Genomic DNA, 15,320 nt, shown 5'->3' on the forward strand with positions numbered 1-15,320 from the left:
AGACATTCAAGAGAAGTAGAAGGGAAGTTAGGAGATAGGGCTGCTACCACTCTGTCATGTGACTAGTAAAAGACAGCAGAGTTCTGCCTAAAAGCTGCTGACACTAAATGGGTCTGAGCTGGGTGGATCCTGAGTCATGTATATTTTTAAGGGTATATTGGGATGAAAGTTGGCAGTTGTGTGTAGTCACATCGACAAGGCATCAGGTGAGTGTTTCTTTCTCCACTTGGGGAACACATACGGCAGGGTATCCAAGCCTAAATTAGATGCAGAACGGGTTGGATACAGGTTCCATATTGAAGTTATCCCCTGTCCAGAGAAGGGGTCAGAAAAGGAAATGGATGATTAAATTCTGAATGTAAAGAAAAAAAACATAGCATTAGGAAGACTTACTGGCATTTCATAAAACAATTCCTAACTAAAATCTAAAGACAACAGACTGACATAAGAAGCTTGAGAATTTAGGCAAGAAAAAAATCTCCCAGGCCTTTCTCCAGTGTACAGTCCAGGTCTAGGACAGAAGGTGTTTTTGGATGGCTGCAGTTCTCAGGGAAAGCACTGAGCAATACAAGGGCTTGGTTAACTGTTGTCATTCTTTGTAATTTTGCTTACATTTTCTGCTAAAATGTACTTGTGAACAGTGTGGTACCTTTGCATCTGGTAGAACTTTTAATTCCAAACATAGATATTTATACAAGTACATGAAACTGAAATCCAGTCCACAACTAAATACTTAAAGAATGATCAATCATCTATGCAAATACATTTGTCATTGTAGACTTTTATTTTCATAGAAGAGCAAGTAAATGTATTGTTTAAATATGTCAGATATACGCTTACATGGCTTTCAATTATTTCACTGTGATAATTTCTCAAAAATAAAATAAAATAAAATAAAATAAAATAAAATAAAATAAAATAAAATAAAATAAAATAAAATAAAAATAAGAACGTGCCCTTATGTTTTGTAATCCCCTAAAGCCATCCTGCAGGAGCAGGGGGAGTGGATGGGAGGCCACGTGTTTAAACAGTGCCCTCTGAGGGCGGTAGACTAGTTCCCAAAGATAGATAATGAATGTTATAGATTTGTGCGTTGGGGTTTAAATTTGCCCTATCCTGCCCCAAGCCTCCTTATACATACAAATAGGACAAAGAAGAGGCATGAGGCCCAATGCGTGAAAGCTTTCCTCTTCTTGAGAAGAACAAACCTCTATCAGATGTGTTGAAATCTCCTACTTGACCCTTGTCTAACCTTCAGCCAAAAATGCACAAAGTAAGATAGAGCTAATCCCAGAAAGCAGGTTTAAACAAACAAGCCAAGCGTCTACTCTGCCATTGAGAAGCCTGCTCTCTACTTTCCTCTAACACATGCTGTGTGGGAAACCAGAAGCTGATGATTCTGAAGGAGGTTGCAAGTCCTTGTCTGGAGCTTGCAAGTCCCAGCAGCAGCTTATTCAGTGGTAGCCCACAGCTCTTCATTCTGTTGGCATCTCTTTTCTACTGTGATGTTTTGTATAACTCTAATTTCCACAGGGCTCTGTTACGTGTTAGAATTTGCAAAGCCTTGACAATGATGTCTTCACAACATTTCTTCCTTTACCTGCATGGTTTGGGATCTTTTCATGGTCTAGCATATGTTTTTAAACTAACTGTCTGTGATTCATTGTGAAGCCAACCAATGACTCCTTTGATATCAAGTTCCTTCTCCCTTGATATGATAGGTTTAAAACAGACAGAAGAATGTAAATGGTTTCTTTCTCATAGTGAGATTTTCAGTCACTCTGAAATTCAGATAACATTGAAATCTGTGCTATTAAAAAAAGCATTCAAGGAACTAAAACTCCTGATATTAAATTGAAATTATGATAAAAAGTTTAATAATATCATGCTATTCAAATACCAGTATTTCAGCTATTAAACTTATTTACACATAACCAAATATATCGCATTAACTGGCTGTTTACAGCTGAATGCTTTCAACAGAAATAACTACAGTAACTTGAACTCAACATTGATATCCAGCTTTGCACACACAGAATCCTGTTTTGCTTTAAAGTATTAACTACATGCATTTTCTTTGTTGTATACAGTGGTAAGTCTTTTCCATTAAAAGAATCTGAGATGTTGAATTCTGCATATGCTGAGACAGACACATACCTCCTAGTCTGTGAACACTCTCACTCTTTTCAAAATGCCAAGTGCCTTCTATTCCTGTTAGAAGATGAAATGCAGGAAATAACTTGGAAATAACCTGTACATCAACACCAGGTCTAAATTCACTGCTCTTCACCTGTGGCTAAGATAGGTATAAAGGCACAGGAAAGAATGTGAAGCACCTTGAGGGTATCTTTGTTATATGGAAGATGAAGATAAGATGAAAATGATAGACTAGCAAGGCACAGCCAAGGAGATCAGGAGGCTGAATGTATGGCGTGAGCAGGATGCTCTTTCAGGAAAATACCCTGGTCTCACACTCCTGTTTTCCAGGGCCTAAACTCAGAAAGGATACTAGGAACTTATGATTTTAATTAAAGGCAAAGTTGAAGTCATACCACAGGATTTCGTGTTCTGAATCGAAGTCTAGTGCTTGATCCCTGATTTCTTTGTTTATAACCACATATTCAATAGTGTTGACATATAATCACAGCCAGCAATATGTTTCACAACTCTGGTCTGACAGACTTGCCTCATGGACCTTTATATGCATTCTGAGAAGCTATGCTATCCATTCAAAAAGCCCAGGTGTGGATTTAAACGAATCTTAGCTTATGATTCTTAGGAATGATGGTACCATCACTTCCTGCCCTTTACTGTTCTCAATATTCCTCACCTATGAATATTGCTCACCTATGAATATTGGCCGTCCACCATTTTCCTCATTTTGCCCATACAGCTCCCTTTAGATGCATATCAGTGCACCGTCTCTGTCTTCAAACATATTACTGACTTTTCTGTCATTTCAGGTCTCTGACATCTTTCTATTGCCTCTTTCCATAATTTTCTTTTACATGGTTTCTAATCTACTGTTTCAACCGTGTTTGGGGGGAATTTAAATTTTCACCAAGCAGGACTTGTTTTATGTACAGAATTCTCCTTAATTTACCATATAGTCAATTACTTTATTTTATAATCCATTATTCCTTTTTTTATGGATGTTAGTTCTCCCATTATATGTTTAAACATTTAAAACCATAATTAAAACTTTATGGTTGCCATTTCCAGCTCTTTTGATCCTGTTGTTTTATTTACCTACTTGGAGTGTCTGTCAACTATTTTATAAAACACTAGACTTTGACAAGTTTTACAATTCTGAAAACTTATGGGTAAGTTCATCTTCCGTTTGCTACACCATACAACACTGTGGGGAATTCTTGTTCTTCCCTCTTGAAGATGCCAATTCCCACTTAACTTTTAATTATACTCTTATTTCTGGACATCCATATCCCAACCATAGTCAGAACTTAGAATGGGTGAATTCCTTATGCCCAAAGCTCCATTCTCATTTCTGATACCCAAGTACTCTGTTCCCACCCCAATGTGCGGTCTTGTTTACATATAGTGACATACTTATGACATATAAGTATCCATACTTAGTTTGAGCAAGAACCCATGTTTGATACCAGAATCCTCACCCCAACACATATGTGCACATACATACATACACACACATGTACATATATGCACACAGTCTTTCATTAGCATGTGCTCACCTAACAGCTAACACTTTAGTAGGCTTGTGCCCTGAGAATTCTTTTGACCTCCATGTGCTCTTCTTGCCTGTACCCTTTCTGCACTTACTGATAAAGCACTTGAAAACTCTCCTTCCTTGTATAAATTCCTTCTTTCCAATTCTAATTCACAGTATAATTTTGAACTATTCCAATCATAGATATCACACAAAAATGTTGAACTTCGGGAAAAAAAAGGATCATTCTGACTAAGGGGAAGTGAATTGCAACTGCACTTTAACTATCATCTCCCTGACTTCTCCCCTTGGAACCGCAGGAGGAGGTCATACCATGTTTTAACCCATCTTTCTCAGCCCTTACATTGTGTATTTTGGTGTGGTGACTCCAGGTTATACATACACTATTTGTGTGAGGAAAGGACAAATTCAGTAAATCAATCTGCTTTATATTTTCTTTCCTCTTCTTGCTTTGTAGGTGAAGACACGATGTCTCAACATACTTTGTTCTTGCCAATAAGATGCCGTCCTACATGTAATATCAAAGTGTTGCACCAGATTCACTTCAAGCCTTTTGGGTTTATGTAGGATGATGGCAGAGGAATTCCTGAGTTGACTATTGTATCTTACTAAATTAGTAAGTTACTAAGGGAAGCACACTATAAACAGCTCTATAGCATTGAAATTTACTCTTACTGATGATAGATGATATGTTAGATAGATTTAAGATCAAATAGTTTCCCCTTGTATGTAGAAAGAACTCAAATGGCAGAAAATATTCAAGAAGTCCTGGAGCTGATATTTTGACAATAAAAGAACCTTATTAATTTAGTACATAACTCGACTTTTTATAGCTATGAAAAAAGAAGAGTCTGAGGTCATTATTTCAAATCATGAAAGATTTACTTTAATGCTTGGTTTTGTAGATTCTAATCCATTGTACCTTGTCCCACTTGCCTTGGGTTATGTAGTAAGACATCATGTTATGATGACCATGACATAAGGGGAAACAAACTCACCTCGTGGGAGTCATGAAAGAATGGGTAGGGCTCACCAGATCCTCTTCAAGCACATACCCCAATGACATAATTTCCTTTTATTAGGTTCCACCTGCTACAAATTCCAGACCTAGAAATAACACCACAGACAGCAAACCAAGTCTCTATCTTATTAGCTTTAGAAGAATAAGTAATAAATTAACCACAAAGCAAATATTGATTGAAGAGATACTGTGTCCTAGTCTGTTTTAGCTTGGGTATCTTCAAAGTAAAAACATTAAATGCTAACTTCTGTGTTCTTCCTTAACTCGTGTCATTCCCCAGAATGACAGAATGAGAAGTATGAAATGAAGAGCCTTTTGTAAAATAAAAGATTTTTCCTAAGCCGGCTGATCTATATAGGTTTGTTTAATTTGGGGTATGTAATTATATGGGTCTTTGTTTTAGGACAGTTCCTGCTGGAGGAGGGAGACAAAGCCTTCATTCATTCATTCATTCACTAATTTGCTCTCAATTTCATGTGCACGTGCGCGTGCACACACACACACGCACACACAGAGGATTTGCTACAGAGAGACTATTTTCCCAGCATCCTTAATTGTATTACTTCATCCTTAAGTCTTCAAAGGATTGCTCTCTCTAGCATAGGCTAAGATGAAAATAAGTAACTGAAGGCCCTCTACCAGCTGAGTGAGAAGGAATCTCTTGCTCATATTTATTTCCACAATGTTGGACTTCTCCATTCATAGAAATATGATTCAACATGAAGATCAACAACTGAAATCAACAGGTACTGAGTACCACAACAGCAACATTTCAAAACTGCACAGAAGGTCAAAGTAATATAGATTAGCTACAGCAATACCTGAATGGGATTCATTGTTGTAGAATAACAGTTATCTCCCTCAACAGAGCTCCTCATGCCTGTGGACCATGGGAGTTCCATCACAGAGGATGATATTGAGAAGGGTCACTGGGGCCTCATCTGAGATTCCTACCACCTTCTCCTGGATGTGTTAGCTAGTCATATATGACTATGGTCTTTTTGCAAGTGGCCTTTTAGTCTGTGGATATAATAGAATATGTAGAGAGTGGGAGGTTAACTCAAAGAGGACTCCATCTCTGCATCTATGGGAACATCATTATCCATACCGGAGTGGGACTTTCTGGTGTGGCTGTTAGTTATTCCTGTCAGTCACACCTCACTCATGCTTTGTAACTAAGTCCAATGAGTACATTGATTGTCCAAAGTTAATCTTTGGTAGAATTGAACTTTGCTTTGTCACTGGTGCCTTATAAGAAGGGAGTAGATGTTTCTTTAGATTTTCCCAGAAAAGAGTTCCAGCTACAGTTGTCTGAACCAAGTGTAGAAATATAAAGCAGAAAAGAAAGAATGTTCTAGGGTGAGTGAAAAAAATAGATATAATTACTGGCAAAAGCATTGACCACTTTCAGGAGTTAAAGGGCCCAATCTGACCATAATCCTGTCTGTCTATCTTAGCTTGGGTCCCTCAGAAGTAAGAACATTAGACCCTACTTCTGTGTTCCTCCTTAATTTGTACAATCCTAAGACTGCCAAAATCAGACAAACTACAATGAGAAATGGAAAATGAAAAGGCCACCTGAGAGGGCTTTCTTCTAAGCCATACCAAATCTGTGTGCAGTAAGAAAACATTCTGTACTTGTAAACAGATTCATTCATTTCAGAAAAGAGGTATGCCAAACCTGCTTTGCGGAGACAACTTCTATGAGAGAAAGAAAGCAGTTGTATTTGAGGGAGAGAAAGAATACAGCTCTCTGCCTAACATCCAGTCCCCATCAAATATTCTTATTATACCATAATAACAATAATTAATAAGGATGATGGACAACCATTTGTATTTATAATAAAAGAGTAATTGTTGCTCATTTTCATTTAGTAATGCCACTATTGAATTAATCGTACCCTTGATGAATTACTGAAACACAGTTAGGCTACTGTTGCTGTCTCGTTCCTTGCAGTTGTTTACTTTATCAGGAAATGTCAGAGAACTGTAATGGCAAAATTAAAGAACTAATAAAGAATGGGGAGAAGATTATTTTAATGGTCATTTCTTTAAAGATTATTTTTCTGTTAAGATGCCCAAGTGACTGTACACAACCCCTCCCCCACCCCTGCTACTGTAAGAGACTTTAATAAAGCTCAATGAGATGTTTCTTCCCCTCCCCCTCGCTTTCCATCCCCATCCCCTTCTTCTGTTCCCTTCCTCTCCACCCCCATCTGTCTGACAAAAAGTAGAATGGGGGCTATTCCGAAGGGAATTTGTTCTGTAGCATTGGTTTAGCAGGTGGGAACAGTGGCAGGAAAGAAGGGCAATATGTGGGTGAACATGGAGAAAGCATATTATATACATGTATGGGAATGTCCCAATAAAGCTCATTATTATGCAGAATTAATACATGTTGATAAGGCAAGGTGCCGGTCCATGTGCATGTGTGTTTAAAGTATACACAGTTGGACCACTGCTCCTCTCCCTGGGGACAGTGAATCTTTAAGAAGCCACTAAGCAAAACTGTATAAAGAATAGGATTTCTTCTTCCCCATTTTGATGGCTGGAAGCCAGGAGCATAATGGTACTTAACCGTGCTCCATCACATCATTTAGCAGTATAAAACCCACTCATGTGGGGGAAGAGGACTCTCTGCTAGAAGGCTAGAGGACTGGAAAATGAACCTTCTTTAGTCCTTGAGATTTCTTGGTTCCATTGGGTGCTGGCTACTTAGCATAGAAATTCTGTGTGAAGACTCCAGATACTTTAGAAATCTGGTTTAAGTGCCCCTCTCTAGAAAGGATTTGCTCAGTCCATTTATCCCTCCATTGCTGCTAAACGAATTCTACAGAACAAGTTTCCTTCAGTGATTCCCAATTCACTAAATGATACCCCATTCCTTTTTATGATGACCACAACATAATGCCGTGAAGCCACATGGCATTTCTAAGGGAGTGACATACTGTATCATGGGGGGGAAAAAGGTCTTAAGCACCAATGTCGTGCTGTACCCAATCAACTTTTGTGACAGTCTCAAAATAGTGGTTGCGTTTTTCATGGCTGATTATGAATTTGGAAAAGAAACTCAATCTTTTGTTCAGCCTCTGGGTATTTATGCACAGCAAACAGCATAATTATATTAGTGGAAATTCCATCGGCCCCTGTATATCATTCTCCAACAGTGAACACACTGTGGCCATTATGGCCTCAATTGTCAGAGATTCCTTGGCTGACGCTAGCATAATGTCTGATGACATCAGGGGCCTTTTGCAATCCTGTTGTTACAAACTGACAGCATTTTAATGGCATGCAAGAACCGGAGAGCCCTACACAGCCGCATTTCCTTGCATTCGGAAGAACTGAAAGCCTGCACAGCTCATCTTCGCATGAATTTCGATGGAAAATGAATCCTATCTTGTCCTTTGAAGTATAATTACATGACAATAGTGTAATATGTCTAGCATATAAGACAGCTGTTAGGGCCTCCCTAGCTAGTTTTAAAAAGCTGTTGAAGTCCATTGGCTAAAATAGGCATCCCATGCTCAGTGCCTGTTAAGCCCAAGTTGCTCCTGGAACCATAGCTGGGATTTTCCAGGGTCAACTGTAGGTTAACTTGGGAAGTTGAAAACTGGAGAACAGTATGTTGCTGAGATTGAGCCCGAACTGTAGAGCGTTGTTCTGTTTGAATGGTTAATCGGGTTTTGTTTGTTTGTTGTTTGATTTTGTCTTTTCATAATCCAGTCACAAGTCCTTAGCATGTGACAAATGGCTTTGGAAACCAATGATCTTTTGTTCTGGGCACGGCCTTCTCTGCTGAACCAACTGTGTGATGAAGGCAGTGGGCATGTTTTACAAGGACAGAAGGAAGCACCTGAGCCAGGGGACTGCAAGTCCTCTTGCTAAACATGCAGAAGGTGGAAGGAGGTCATGAGAAGACTAAACAGTTCGGACAAGTGTCATCTTTTCACAGGAAAGCACTAAGCTGGGGTCAGGACCCCAAGCCACACCCCTCCAATGCCTACGGAGCCTAATAAATCTGTTTTCAATACTTTCATTTTATGGACCATGTCACAATAAACAAATATGACGAAGGGAAAGAAATATGAGGTATTTCCCTCTGCATTGGAGGAGAGTCATTTTTAGCACTTTGTTCCAAATTCTTTTTTTTAATTAGATATTTTCTTTATTTACATTTCAAATGTTATCCCCTTTCCTAGTTTCCCCCTGAAAAAACCCTATCCCATCTCCCCTCCCCTGCTTCAATGAGGGTGCTCCCCTACCCACTCACCCATTCCCACCTCCCCACCCTGGCATACCCCTACACTGGGTCATCGAGCCATTGCAGGACCAAGGGCCTCTCCTCCCATTGATGACCATCAAGGCCATCCTCTGCTACATATGTAGCTGGAACCATGGGTCCCACCATGTGTACTCTTTGGTTAGTGGTTTAGTCCCTGGGAGCTCTAGGGGACCTGGTTGGTTGATATTGTTGGTCCTCCTATGGGGTTGCGAAATTCTACCTGTGCATGAGCATCTTCTTCCTTCATTCAACTGAAAGCGCCCTGTAGTCTTCAGGGTAAAGATCAAATCACAGACATTAGATGCCCCTAATTTTGCCTCCTTTCCTGGCCCTACCTGTGAGTTGTCACAGGAAAGGATGTGTATATTTATAAAGGTTTTTCCAGCTTTCGGGGTTAAATGAAATTGATGCCATTTTTTTATACCAGAGTCTGGCATCTGATGTGCTTCTTGCCTAATATTACAGGGTAAATCGAGGAGCCGAGAGAACTAAACACACTTGTGTTCCACTCCAGAGAACATGTTTAAGTTCTGAGAACAGCCTATCTAGAGCAGTGGGCACTTAGTAAACATTTGTCTTCCCACATCTAAAAACAAAAACAGGATAATTCTAGTCTTTCACAAGTAGAAAAATGGTTAAGGAAATCCCAAGCCTCATTTTACATTCAGTCCACACATAGTAGACATATCTCTCTATATAATATGTATAATATTTATCTATATGTTATATACGTTGGGATTTAATATCTACTTAAAGAGTTTGATGTTGTAACTACGAATCTAAAGTCTTGGAAATTCGTTAACTACTATTGAATCACATCATACAGCCTCAAAATTAAATGCTGAGTTTGAGAAACTGGCATTAGCCTGAAATTTACAAGTTGGGAATAGCATTTGGTGTATTTTACTTTCTAAGAATAAAATCATTTTATGTAGACCACCTGCATAGTACCCAAGAATTTTCCATTCATAAAGTAATTTGTGGAATAAAACCACCAGATCGATAAAGCTGAATAGAGCTAGACAATTTCATTGAGATTTTAGAATAAAGTTTATTTAATTTGCTTTTATTGTATAACCATGTTTATTATGAACAAACTAAAAAACATTCTTTCTAGTCATATTACCTAAGGATGACTTCCACTCACATTTTATTGTGCTGGTCTTCTACATTTGCATGTGTTTTTTTTTACCTTTGTTTCATTATAAAAGTGGGTTTAGCATTTATCCTATTATTTTTTTCTATTAGAACTTTATCATGTGCTTGTCCTTATCACTATGAACAATTCAAAGATAGAAACCTAGGTGTTATCTATCAGTTTATCATTTACTACCTGTGAATGGATAGTTTTCACAGTCAAGTTTTGAAATTATAATATAATATTCATGATAGGAGCTTCAGATTCTTGATAGGTCCCTCATGATAGGGGCCTGCATTATTATTTTTACTTCTATTGAAAAAAAATCTCTGAATTGACAGATCAGTCAGTGGTCATTTTAAAGGTATTTAATATATGTATGTGTGCATGAGTGTCAGAGTATAGAAATTCAGATTGGTAATCTCATCACCGAAAAGGCTGAGCCAGATAATCTTTAGTTTGAGGTCAGCACCCACATCTACACATCTACATCTACACATCCAGACCTGTTTAAAAGGAAACAAACAGACATCTTTGTTGTTTCAGTTTCCAACTATTAACAATGAAGCTGCTATGAACATAGTAGAGCAAATGTCCTTGTGGAATTGTGGGGCATCTTTTTTTTCTTATTAATATAATATCACATTTTATTGATTCTTTGAAAATTGCATACATGCATATATATATATATTTTTCATTGTACTCATACTCACTCCTGCTCTCTGAGATCCAATCCACCTCTTCCCCACTCATTCCAGCTTTTGGCCCTTTTTTTTTTTTTTTTTTTTTTGAATTTTTTTGAATTAGGTGTTTTCCTCGTTTACATTTTCAATGCTATCCCAAAAGTCCCCCATACCCACCCCCCCAATCCCCTACCCACCCACTCCCCCTTTTTGGCCCTGGCGTTCCCCTGTACTGGGGCATATAAAGTTTGCAAGTCCAATGGGCCTCTCTTTGCAGTGATGGCAGACTAGGACATCTTTTGATACATATGCCGCTAGAGACAAGAGCTCCGGGGTACTGCTTAGTTCATATTGTTGTTCCACCTATAGGGATGCAGTTCCCTTTAGCTCCTTGGGCAATTTCTCTAGCTCCTCCATTGGGGGCCGTGTGACCCATCCAATAGCTGACTGTGATCATCCACTTCTGTGTTTGCTAGGCCCCGGCATAGTCTCACAAGAGACAGCTATATCTGGGTATATACCCAGGAATGGTTCGGCTAGGTCTTGAGGTAGAGCTATTCTCAACTTTCTGAGAAACCGCCAAGTGAATTTCCAAGGTGCTTGTACAAGTTGCACTCCTGCCAGCAATGGATGAGTGTTCTCTTGCTCCACAGCCTCACTAACATGTGCTGGTAATTGAGTTTTTGATCTTAGCCTCTTGGTAGGTGTAAGACAGAATCTCAGAGTTGTTTTGATTGCATTTCCATGATGACTTAGGACATTGAACATTTCTTTAAGTATTTCTTGTCCACTAGAGATTCCTCTGCTGAGAATTATCTTTTTATCTCTGTCCCCCATTTGTAAACTAGATTATTTGGGTTGTTGGTGTTTAATCTCTTGAGTTCCTTATATAATTTGAATACTGGTCCTCTGTTGGATGTAGGTTGGTAACAGTTTTTTTCCCATTCTGTAGGCTGCTGAGTGATCCTTTGCCTTACAGAAACTTTTCAGTTTCATGAGGTCCCATTTACTAACTATTGATCTTAGTGCCTGAGCTGCTGGTGTTCTGTTCAGGAAGTTGTTTCCTGTACCCATACATTCACGTCTATTCATTTACACAACGGAATGCTACTTAGCTATTAAAAACAAAGACATCATAAAATTTATAGGCGAATGGATGGAACTAGAAATGGAACTATCATGCTGAGTGAGATAACTCAGACCCAGAGAGACACACATGGTATGTCCTCACTTATAAGTGAATATTTGCCATAAAATATAGAACAACCATACTAAAATCCACAGACCCAAAGAAACTGAGTAGTAAGGTGTGCCCAAGGAAGGCTACTTGATTCTCACCTAGAAAGCAAAATAAAATAGATAATGGAACTGGATGGAGAGAGGGAACTGGGTGGGAGAGGGGCTAGGGAAGGGAAGAAGGGTGGGATTCATATGTGAGAAGAATGGGGGTGGGGATGAGAAGGATGGGAATGAGAAGGAAAATTGGTGGTGGGGGTATCTCTCGGACAAGCTGGAGACCGGGACCAGGGAGTTTCCTATGAGGATATGGGAATGACATTGGCTGACACTCCTAGCATTGGGGAATATCTAGCCTGAAGTGGCCATGTTCTAACCAGGCAGGAGTTCCATTAGAGGGATATGGACACCAACCCACCGACAAAACTTTCTGCCTAAAATTTGTCCTGCCTATAAGATGGAGCATGAGAATGAAGGGATGGACAATCAATGACTGACACCCAACCCCTGACACTATTAATGACACTCTGTTATGCTTGCAGACAGGAGCCTGTCATCAGAGGGTTCATCCAGCCACTAAGGGAAACAGATGCAAAGACCCATAGCCAAACACTAGGCAGACCTCAGTGTGTCTTGTGGAAGGGTCAGGGGAAGGATTAATGGAGCTGGAACAGTCAAGGACACCACAAGAAGACATACAGAGTCAGGTAACCTGGGCTCATGGGGACTCAGAGACTGAACCACCAACCAAAGAGCATGTAATAGACTAGTCCTAGGCCCTCTACATATATGTAGCAAATGTGTAGCTTGATCTTCATGTGGGTCTCCCAATAATGGGAGCAGGGGCTGTCTTTGACTCAAACTCTCTTGCCTGCCATTGGGCCCCTTTCCTCTAGCTGGGCTGCCTTGCCTAGACTCATTGGGAGAGGATGAACTCAGTCCTGATGAGATTTGATGTGTCAGGAATGGTTTGTACCAGTGGGTGGTATGGGGGAGGTGGGCCTGGCAGGAGAGGAAAGGGCTGGGATTCGTATGTAAAGTGAATGAATAAATAAATGAAAAAAGAAACAAATAGACAAAGGGAAAGTAAGTTCTAGTTTAAATTATAACAGTTGCTTATTTCATTATGTAAGTTTTGTTAAATTTGTAATTATAAAACAAAACAAACTGTCTCCTTAGAGTCCTTCTGTGCCATCTTGAAGAGGACCAGTACGTCGTCCAGACACTGTTGTTGGTACTTCACCCCAAATTTCCAAGTTTTGTATTCCCCTTTTGCTATGTATGATCTTATCAGTTGGAAGGAAAAGCTGGCCACAAGCTGGTAAGTCTTTTTTTTCCACAGGAACTTGTTGCTTTAGTAAGTTGGGGAAAGGCTCTTAAAGGGAAACACAAACCTGTTCATTAATCTGTATACTTTAGAGAGGAGGAAAGCATCACATAGTAACCACTCTCTTGAATAGGAACACCTACCAGAAAATGAGCATAGACAAGCTCAGAGCTCAGAGCTGGACAGGGAATCTGGTGGTCTCAGAAACGGGGCAGTGAGACAGAGGGCGCAGATGACAGTGTGTCCATGGTGCCATTGTTCCAAAAGCCAAGCAGACTGGAGTCCCAAGAAAAGCAGCACTTCATGCATGTAAGCACTTTACATATGATTTTTGAAAAGGCGGACGAAGGAATCGAACCACTTTCCAGTGGGCCTGTACTCCTGAATGATTGTGATTCTCCCAGTGTCTGTCTCTCAAATTCTCACCTCATGTCAGCTAATGAGAGACATTAATATCTGAAAATCAGTTTCCATCCAAGAACCGTTCCATCAGCGTAAGATCAGCAGGACCCCACGGCTCTTTCTTCTAATCATTCCACAGCTTTTTGCCAACTCTGAAAACCACAGACAACACCATAGTGAAGTTACTTTCTGGTCTTACTGGATATCAGTTAGAATAGTTTTTGCCTGTCTACTTACTTTTTTTTTCCCCCAGAGAACTTTATCAATTGAGAACTTAAAAAAAAAAAAAACCAAGTACATGTGATTTTGATTAGCAGAAAAACCAAACAAACAAAAATAAAACCTTATTATGAGTCACGTGGAGAGTAATGGAAAGAGCAAATCTACTTTTCCAGCATTAAGCACTGCTTCTGACATCCTGATTTCTCAGCTCCTCTCTCCCATATCCTGTAAAATCCCAATAACACACTAACACACACACACACACACACACACACACACACACACACACACACTCGTGCATGCATGCCTGCTTACACTCACGCACACAAACTGGCATACTCAGACACACATGCACACATCCAGATACACAGGGACACACACACAGACACACACTTAACAATTTAAAATCCACTTTGATCTAAAACAGGAATTTTGCTTATTTCAATATGAGGTTTTAAAGTTTCAATCTAACATGGAGAAAAACAACAAACAAACAGGCACAGACATACACCCTCTGCATCCAGATTATATTGGTGAATAAACCCAATAATAGTCTTCAGTTCAAAGCTATCAGGCACCCAGCCCATGGTTTCTCTGGATGATTGAGAACCGCTTAAGTAAGTATATATGGGTTTAAAGAGCCAGTCAGAGTGAGTGAAAAGCAGCTTGTCCGTTGAGAAGCCATGTCAGGCTGTTGACAAATAAGCCCGGCTCTGCCCCCCGGGCTCATGGGCAAAGGAAAGCAAGCCCTGTGTGGGGATAATAAGAACGCAGCATCCTCCCCGTTCCTCCGATTATATAAATGTTATATTTGTTAGCTGAGCTCCCTCTCCGACCACCCCCCAAGCAGCTCATAGACAATAAAACACCAGGAATCCCTGAAGAGGGGTAAAATGCTGACATGATTTAAGGAGGACCCTGATAAGAAGGTAAAAATCTAATAAACAGAGTCTAGAGAACCTCAGCTTGTCTCAGGCCCTTGCCAGTGTAAGCAAAACCCTCCCAAGGAAAACAAAAGGCGCCTTAATCGCAGGGACATTCCACTAGCAACCTTCTGAAGGAGAAAGTTAGGGCCCTGACCTCTGCAGCCTGCAGTTATGAGCGTTCTGACAAGAAAATATTTGATTTGGTTCAAGAGGCAAAATCAGTCATTGGCTTTTTTAATATCTTTTTTTTCCGTTCCATAAAAAAATAAAATAATGTATTTTGTATGTGCTTGAGGTAGGGAGAGAGTTCCCTATATGTGGTAAATGCCTCTCTCTCATGTCCCATTCTCTGTTCAGCACGGTCCTTAATTTCG

This window comes from Mus musculus, chromosome 7 (assembly GCF_000001635.26).
Source record: "Mus musculus strain C57BL/6J chromosome 7, GRCm38.p6 C57BL/6J".
NCBI classification, from domain to species: Eukaryota; Metazoa; Chordata; class Mammalia; order Rodentia; family Muridae; genus Mus; species Mus musculus.